This window comes from Oncorhynchus clarkii, chromosome 8 (assembly GCF_045791955.1).
Source record: "Oncorhynchus clarkii lewisi isolate Uvic-CL-2024 chromosome 8, UVic_Ocla_1.0, whole genome shotgun sequence".
Classification (NCBI taxonomy): domain Eukaryota; kingdom Metazoa; phylum Chordata; class Actinopteri; order Salmoniformes; family Salmonidae; genus Oncorhynchus; species Oncorhynchus clarkii.
Window position 1 is genome coordinate 17,270,467 of NC_092154.1, and position 9,454 is coordinate 17,279,920.

The window sequence follows — 9,454 nt, forward strand, 5'->3', positions numbered from 1 at the left end:
GTATCTAAATACTTGATCTTGTTCCAAAACTTAGGCTATCCTTTGAACATCTCAGCATGCCAGAGTGTGTGTGTGTGTGTGTGTGTGTGTGTACATTTACTCATTACCATCCCAGCGAAGAGGTACAGTACATGGCCAAAAGTATGTGGACACCTGCTTGTCGAACATCTCATTCCAAAATCATGGGCATTCATATGGAGTTTGCTGCTTTAACAGCCTCCACTCTTCTGGGAAGGCTTTCCACTAGATGTTGGAACATTGACTTGCTTTCATTCAGCCACGAGCATAAGTCAGATCCTCCACCAAACTTTACAGTTGGCATTATGTATTCAGTCAGGTAGCGTTCTCCTGGCATCCGCCAAACCCAGATTCGTCCGTCGGACTGCCAGTGGCAAGCTTCACACCACTCCAGCCGACGCTTGGCATTGTGCAAGGTGAATCTTAGGCTTGTGTGCAGCTGCTCTGCCATGGAAACCCAATTAATGAAGCTCCCAACGAACAGTTATTGTGCTGCCTCTTGTGCAGAGGCAGTTTGGAACTCGGTAGTAAGTATTGCAACCGAGGACAGATGATTTTTACGCACTACGTTTATTTTTTTTATTTTTTTATTTCACCTTTATTTAACCAGATAGGCCAGTTGAGAACAAGTTCTCATTTACAACTGCGACCTGGCCAAGATAAAGCAAAGCAGTGCGACAGAAACAACAACATAGAGTTACATGGAATAAACAAGCGAAAAAAAAGTCTATATACAGTGTGTGCAAATGGCATGAGGAGGTATGGCAATAAATAGGCCACAGTAGCAAAGTAATTACAATTTAGCAGATGGAGTGATAGATGGGCAGATGATGATCAGATGATGGTGTGTAAGTAGTGATACTGGTGCGCAAAAGAGCAGCAAAGTAAATAACAACAATATGGGGATGAGGTAGGTAGATTGGGTGGGCTATTTACAGCTGGACTATGTACAGCTGCAGCGATCGGTTAGCTGATCAGATAGCTGATGTTTAAAGTTAGTGAGGGAAATGTAAGTCTGCAGCTTAAGCGATTTTTGCAATTCGTTCCAGTCACTGGCAGCAGAGAACTGGAAGGAAAGGCGGCCAAATTAGGTGTTGGCTTTGGGGATGACCAGTGAGATATACCTGCTAGAGAGAGTGCTACGGGTGGGTGTTGTTATCGTGACCAGTGAGCTGAGATAAGGCGGAGCTTTACCGAGCATAGACTTGTAGATGACCTGGAGCCAGTGGGTCTGGCGACGAATATGTAGCGAGGGCCAGCTGACTAGAGCATACAGATCGCAATGGTGGGTGGTATAAGGCGCTTTGGTAACATAACGGATGGCACTGTGATAGACTGCATCCAATTTGCTGAGTAGAGTATTGGAAGCTATTTTGTAGATGACATCGCCGAAGTCGAGTATCGGTAGGATAGTCCGTTTTACTAGGGTAAGTTTGGTGGCGTGAGTGAAGGAGTCTTAGTTGCGAAATAGGAAGCCGATTCTAGATTTGATTTTGGGTTGGAGATGTTTGAAATGAGTCTTGAAGGTTTCAGCACTCTGTGGTCCATTCTGTGAGCTTGTGTGGCCTACCACTTCACGGCTGAGCCGTTGTTGCTCCTAGACGTTTCCACTTCATAATAGCATCCCTTACAGTTGACCAGGGCAGGGCAAAAATTTGACAAGCTGACTTGTTGGAAAGGTGGCATCCTATGACTGTGCCACGTTGAAAGTCACTGAGCTCTTCAGTAAGGCCATACTACTGACAACGTTTACCTTTGGAGATTGCATGGCGGTGTGATTAATGTTATTCGCCAGTCAGCAACAGGTCCACTCATTTGAAGGGGTGTCCACATGCTTTTGTATGTATAGTGTATTTATGAAGGTCTCTGATTTTTTTTTTCAGTATGATTTTTATAAAATGACTATATTTCAAGACGAAGCACATGCTCATATTCACCCAAACGATTTCAGTCAGACATCCTACCACCTCTGTCCAAAAATAAATCTAAACTTTCTCTAGTAGTGCTGTTAGATTCTCTCTCACTACCCTGTTATAATGGACCCACTGACTTTCTGAAGACTTACTCCCCTCTGCAGTTTAGCCGGTCGTCGCTAGTTACCACAGCCACAAAGTCCTAAACCCCACATTTCTACAATTTATCTTCTTAAAATGTGATTTTAAACCTTAACCCTAACCTTAACCACACTGCTAATCGTATGCATAACCCTAACCTTAAATTAAGACCAAAAAGCAACAACAACACATTTTTACAATATAGACCATTTTTGCGATATAGACAATTTTGACTTTGTGGCTTTGCTATCTAGTGGAAATCGCTTAACACTGAGAAGATCACCCCGGCTGTAAAGGAAATGGTATTTATATTTTGTGTTATATACTGTAATAGTGAATAGGGGCAAAGCTACAATAAGTGATTCATGATTGCATACTGTTTCTGATCAAATGCAGATGGCAAAATGAAACTCTTGGTATCTTCCGATTCAGCCCTGTCACTCTACTGTTTCATCATGTGTTTTCACAGTATGTCACAGTAACGGCTGGCATTAGAGTATTTAATGGGTTTGAGGGGTATGAGTGTCATTGTCCACACCTGATGACACATCGCACATCACACATCAACGAGCTGCTATATTTCTCACAGCAGAAACACCATGGAGAGAAACCAGATGTCCCCTGGCTGTCTGTGCTGTACCTCTCCCTTCACCTGGGTTGATGAAATGCTTCAGATCAGATATATAGTATGTCAACGCAGCAATGCTGCAGTTTATATAGTGCATGACCTCAGGCAGTTTATCATTAGAAATTAACACTATGGACAGGAGAAACGGAGGCCATTTGTCTAGCACTGTCAGCAAGATATGGTTCATCCTAAGTACATCTATATATTACAGAGGGAAATACCACTGCAACTGGACAGACAGATAATGACTGTGTTTGGGAGATGCCACTGCAACTGGACAGACAGATAATGCCTGTGTTTGGGAGATGCCACTGCATCTGGACAGACAGATAATGACTGTGTTTGAGAGATGCAACTGGACAGACATATAATGACTGTGTTTAAGAGATGCCACTGCAACTGATTTGACATAGCCTATAGTATGGTTACTTAGTATAATACATATATAAGAATATACATTTTACAGATTGATACAGTATACAATGAAACGTTTTGACCACATTTGACATTTACATTTAAAGTATTTAAGCATAAGTTTCAGTCTAGGTATTACAACTGCTTCATGATGATTGACAATGGTAACTGAGTGTAAACTATTCCAGCATCCTTAATCTGTCTCCAGGCCCTGCTGTTATTGATCGAAGCATCCAGACAGGCACCCTCCTGGGCTTCTTCAAAACCACCTCTCCTCAACAACAACTTGGCCTCAAACTACAACGTAAAATACATGGTATTGTGGAGGCTCAATTTGGCATTTTGATTTTATTTGGATAATTGTATTTATTCTGTCGGAAGAAAGGATGAGGATTAGAGGAAACATGGAATGCGTTTAATGATGTGGAGGATGACATATTCTGTTTGATAGCGCGCTGAAGGCGCTGTAGGTATGTCAGAGGTGCTAAAGCCTGGCCTGAATCAACGAACCAGACCACAACCATTTCATTAGAAATCATTCTCATTTCTTTTACCTTTTGAAGTTATTCAGCACAAGAGCACCTCACTCTGAGGACCCAAGTTCTCTCATCTTAATCCAGAAACATGCAGGCAAGCCACCTGTGCAGCAAAATTCTGTCCTAAAAATGTTAGGAGAAATGTTCTGTACTACACGCACCGTGTTCTGCACAGGACAGTATTTGCAAGGCCCACCCGTAGGTCCATTAGCGAGTTAGTACTGCTACTTAAAGGGACATTTCACTGCTGCTCTTTCACTGTATATGTCCACTAATACGTTATTAACATATAATATTTGTCATAATAATCAAGAATTTCCTCAATTTCGCTAATAGGAGCATTTCTGCATCTCACTGGTAGAAATGGGACATCTACATTTCGTTGGTGTAAGCAAACCACAATTTCCACAATTCATAGTGAATTCAGGGCTTGGTACCACCCTTGTCGAAGTCAATCCGTTTGAGAATGGGTGTCAACAGGTAGCTAATGTTACTCACTGGACCATCCAGTCGTTTATTAAACATCATCTTGCGAATAACTATTTATTTTTATTTTTGCGTGGACAACTCATTACCTGGATGTGCAAACTACAAGCAAGCACAGGCTGCTTTTGTAACTTTTCATCAGTTACCTTACTAAGAAGGCGGGCAGATGTAATGTAACTTACTTAGCTAGCTAGCTAACTAACTAGAAAACTACATTTGTTAATCTAAACCAAAATCCAGCTAGTTAACTTTCATAATACACTGGCTAGACATTCAAGTGGAAATCAATGTAATTAGCCAGCTGCTATCTGGTGATTTGATTTGTAACTTTACAAGCTAACTTTAAATACCTTGGGTTACGTTAGCTACAGCCTACCTGACCGTGTCAAACTGTTAGCTAGCTACATTAACTAACTACCGCAGAGGCTAACATGACTGGCCTATGCATTGTATTTACAAAGTCTGATCCCATCAACATCTGCAGCGGCATCAACACCAAACTCAGCACCAGGAACTAGTATCAGTCACATTTGCTAAATTGTTCAATGAATCCATGATGAGAAAAAATACATATGCTGGAGCTAGGTATAAACATGATCCGTGTTTTGTTGCCTTATCTTACCTCATTTGCACTCACTGTATATAGACTTTCTACTGTATTATTGATTGTATGTTTGTTTATTCCATGTTTAACTCTGTGTTGTTTTATGTGTAGAACTGCTTTGCTTTATCTTGGCCAGGTCGCAGTTGCAAATTAGAACTTGTTCTCAACTAGCCTACCTGGTTAAATAAAGGAGAAAAAAAATGTTGGTGTGTTTATAAGTAGGCTACAACTTCTACTGTACTTCTCTGAATTATGGAGGCTTAGTTGATTGTTTATGCAAAGCTTGAAGTCTAAATTGGATAAAAGCAGAGTTCTTAGTAAGGAGGGGATGGTGTGGATGACTGACTGGTGTCTGTTGGAGGTGGGTGGTGTGTGTGAAGGTTAGTCAACATGGTCTATTGACACAATCGATACACACTCAAACAAGGTGTAAAGTACCTTGTTTTAGTGTGTATCGATGGGGACAAAGTAGTAAAATGTTGGCTAATCACTGACCCCTGTGTGTCCTACAGACTACTCCTGCTGCTGACCTTGACACCAGCTTTAGTAGTGCAGATCCTGTAGACCCATTGGAAGAAAGTTTTCAGCCGGGAACTAGCTCAAGCTCAACATCATCTGACTGGGAAGAGGAAAAGACTTCACTGAGCTGCTGTCATGGAGCTTATGAAGTTCTGCCAGACCAGCTGCCATTGCCTAAGCTCTTCTTGGAAAGAGGGATCATCAGAAGCAGCCATTGTAATTATTTCTCTAGCCATCTCAGACAGACAGTGCAGGGTAATATAGCTCCCTGTGAACCTGTAGAAACTAGTACCCCGTTTTGAAAAGCCTGCTTTCAAGGGTCGGAACAAGGAAGTAGGGCTCCCGTCAGGCTGTACAAAGCCAGGGAAAGTTAGTAAACCTAGATATCTTGCAATGTCGTGGCAGACAGGAACATCGTTGAGACAAGTCCAATGGCTATATTGAACAAGGACAACCATATCTACTCGCTGCTAGTGTGATCGTGCAATCGGTGAAACACAAATGCTGCAATAATTGCTGCAAAACATGACTCAATTAATTTTTAGATCAGACGGCAGGCTCAATCAACCAATGTCATTGGTTGAACTCTCCCGACTTGAAAATACAAAAAATAGCGCTATGGTGCACCTCTCATCACTCATAATTATGTAGGGAGACTGGAAGAACAACCCAAATAGTGTCTAGCGCTGAAGTTTTTTTAAGAATGAGTCATTCCCAGACACTGTTTCCCATTCTGCCTAAAATACTTCATTGCATGTACTTGAATACAGAGTGCTGGGCCGGAGAGGACTGTATTCCATAGGGGGTGAATATGGATAAACACATTTCAACAAGCCTTCAACAAACCCAATGCAAATCCTCTGACATTTTATACACATCTTTACAAGTCTTGTCTTTATCAATGGGTTAAATGCAAAAAATCACTTCGACATAAATGAATACGGACGTACGAATTACACCAATAGCAAATATGACATGCTAATCAAATTAATTGAATTGAGCATACAATGTCATTCCTAATGACACAACAGGGATTGATGTGTCCATGTACAGTATTGCCTGTGGGTCTGAATACTTGTGTAATAGGCTGTAACTTAGACTTAACTTACCATGAAAGACCTGATCCTGATCCTTCAAACAGCTGACCTTATGATGGGATATTTTACTGACTCAACATCAAAAGGTCATACTAGGTCAGAGTCTCTGAAATTAGATTGATTTAAGAAGTTAGGCATACTGCCGAGAATGTTCAGTACACGAGTACAAGGAGTCTCTCCTTCAAGTTCTTGATGGATGTAAGTATTTTTTCCCAAACAAAACACTGAATTGTATGTGTGTGAATGTGTTCTTCTGGGTGGTTTCTAGTCAACATGGTGGGCGGAGGTTGTTGCACGCTGTCTTTCACAGTCATGCTGACAGATGTGAGTACAGTCCTATGTGACCCAGATCAGCTCAACACTGTCTGTCTGCAGGATGGGAGTACTGGCCTATGTCCCTGTCAATATTGCTACTCAGAGTCAGAGACACACACAGGCCAGCCTGAATACATACACTGGGAGATGGTCGGTCCTCATAATGATTACACTGCTGCAGTATGTGGAGTGAGTGACTGAGCCACAGCTATCATAGCAGATATTAGAGCAATATGCTAGAATTGAAGTGTGTCAGTATTCTAATGGGATATGGAAATTGGGTGATTTGATTGATAGATGTATTAGCACAATTATAGTGTAAACAGCTAGCTAGGGTTGAGCCATAAAGAGTGGCAATGTAGAAAATGTGAAAATGAAGGGGAAAATCACAACACTGTGTCTAATCTCACTCCACTTCAGTTTTCCATTATCAATGCCAAAGATAGCTAAGTTGCGAATAATAAAAAAAATTTTGCCAAGTTTTATTTCTCTGAACAGAGGTGCTAAAAAACATCTAAAAGGATCTTCAATAAAGTGAATTATCAAAAGATCAGCGCAGTTGTCAAGAGTTGCAAACCGTTGGCGCCTCATTTCTGGGAAGAAACTGAATGGGATGAGTCAAAATAAATGTGTCCTCTGTCAATTTATTCAATGCCAGTTTCATTATAAACTGGTGGGGAAAGGCAGGGTTATATGAGAATATGGATGATAACCCCTTTACTCAGAAAATAAGAAAGAAAATATCTATGTTAAGTCCATAGAATAAGTGTTAAAATTCCCTCTTTGGTACAGATTCTATCGATCCTAGTTTAGTTTAGAGTTTATTAGTACACGGGTCACATATGTAATTGCAGGGTACAGTGCAATTCTTAAGCTCCAACAGTGCAGGTCAAGAAAAGTGTATGGGACGCATCTCAGTGATGGAAGCGTGGCTTGGGTGGCTGAGATCCCTGATGAACGTCTTGGCCTTCCTGCAACACCTGGTGTTGTAGGTGTCTAACGTTCGTCGTCTTCCTCTGATGAGGAGTAAGAGAGATCGGACCAATTTGCAGCGTGGTAAGTGTCCATTTTAATAAGACAAACTGAACACTACAAAAATACAAAATAACAAAGTGAAACAAACAAAACGGTCCCGTGAGGTAACAAACACGGAAAATAATCACCCACAACTCAAAAGTGAAACCAGGCTACCTAAATATGGTTCTCAATCAGGGACAATGATAAGCAGCTGCTTCTGATTGAGAACCATACCAGGCCAAACACAGAAATCCCAAAACATAGAAAAAGGAACATAGACAACCCGCCTAACTCACGCCCTGACCATACCAAGCCATGGGTCCCGAATGGACGGGAGATTCCGGCAGCACCGGACAGGCGGGAGACTCCGGCAGCGATTCTGGCAGCGCCAGCGTGACAGGCGATTCTGGCAGCTCCTGGCTGACGGACAGCTCTGGCAGCTCCTGGCTGACTGGCGGCTCTGGCTGACTGGCGGCTCTGGCAGCTCCTGGCTGATGGACGGTCTGGCAGATCCTGACTGGCGGGCAGCTCTGGCAGCTCCTGACTGGCGGGCGGCTCTGGCAGCTCAGGACAGACGGGCGACTCTGGCAGCTCAGGACAGACGGGCGACTCTGGCAGCTCAGGACAGACGGGCAACTCTGGCAGCTCAGGACAGACGGTAGACTCTGACAGCGCTGGGCAGGAGGAAGACTCTGGTAGCACTGGACAGGCGGGAGCACCTGTAGGAAGGAGACGGAGAGACAGCCTGGTGCGGGGGGCTGCCACCAGAGGGCTGGTGCGTGGAGGTGGCACCGGATAGACCGGACCGTGAAGGCGCACTAGAGCTCTCGAGCACCGAGCCTGCCCAACCTTACCTGGTTGAATGCTCCCCGTAGCCAGGCCAGTGCGGCGAGGTGGAATAGCCCGCACTGGGCTGTGTTTGGCGAACCGGGGACACCATGCATAAGGCTGGTGCCATGTACCCCGGCCCGAGGAGACGCACTGGAGACCAGATGCGCTGAGCCGGCTTCATGGCACCTGGCTTGATGCCCACTCTAGCCCGGCCGATACGAGGCGCTGCTATGTATCGCACCGGGCTATGCCTGCGCACCGGGGACACCGTGCGCCTCACATGCCTGCCCGGTTCCTCTCTCTCCACGGTAAGCATGGGGAGTTGGCGCAGGTCTCCTACCTGACTTCGCCACACTCCCCATGTGCCCCCAACAATACATTTTTTGGGCTGCCTCTCGGGCTTCCAGCCGCGCTGCCGTGCTGCCTCCTCATACCGCCGCCTCTCAGCTTTCGCTGCCTCCAGCTCTGCCTTGGGGAGGCGATATTCCCCAGCCTGTGCCCAGGGTCCTTTGCCGTCCAGGATCTCCTCCCATGTCCAGGAGTCCTGAGATCGCTGCTGCTGCTGCTGCTGCCCATTGCCACGCTGCTTGGTCCTTTGGTGGTGGGTGATTCTGTAACGTTCGTCGTCTTCCTCTGATGAGGAGTAAGAGAGATCGGACTAATTTGCAGCGTGGTAAGTGTCCATTTTAATAAGACAAACTGAACACTACAAAAATACAAAATAACAAAGTGAAACAAACAAAAAGGTCCAACACGGAAAATAATCACCCACAACTCAAAAGTGAAACCAGGCTACCTAAATATGGTTCTCAATCAGGGACAATGATAAACAGCTGCCTCTGATTGAGAACCATACCAGGCTAAACACAGATATCCCAAAACATAGAAAAGGGAACATAGACAACCCACCCAACTCACGCCCCTTGACCATACTA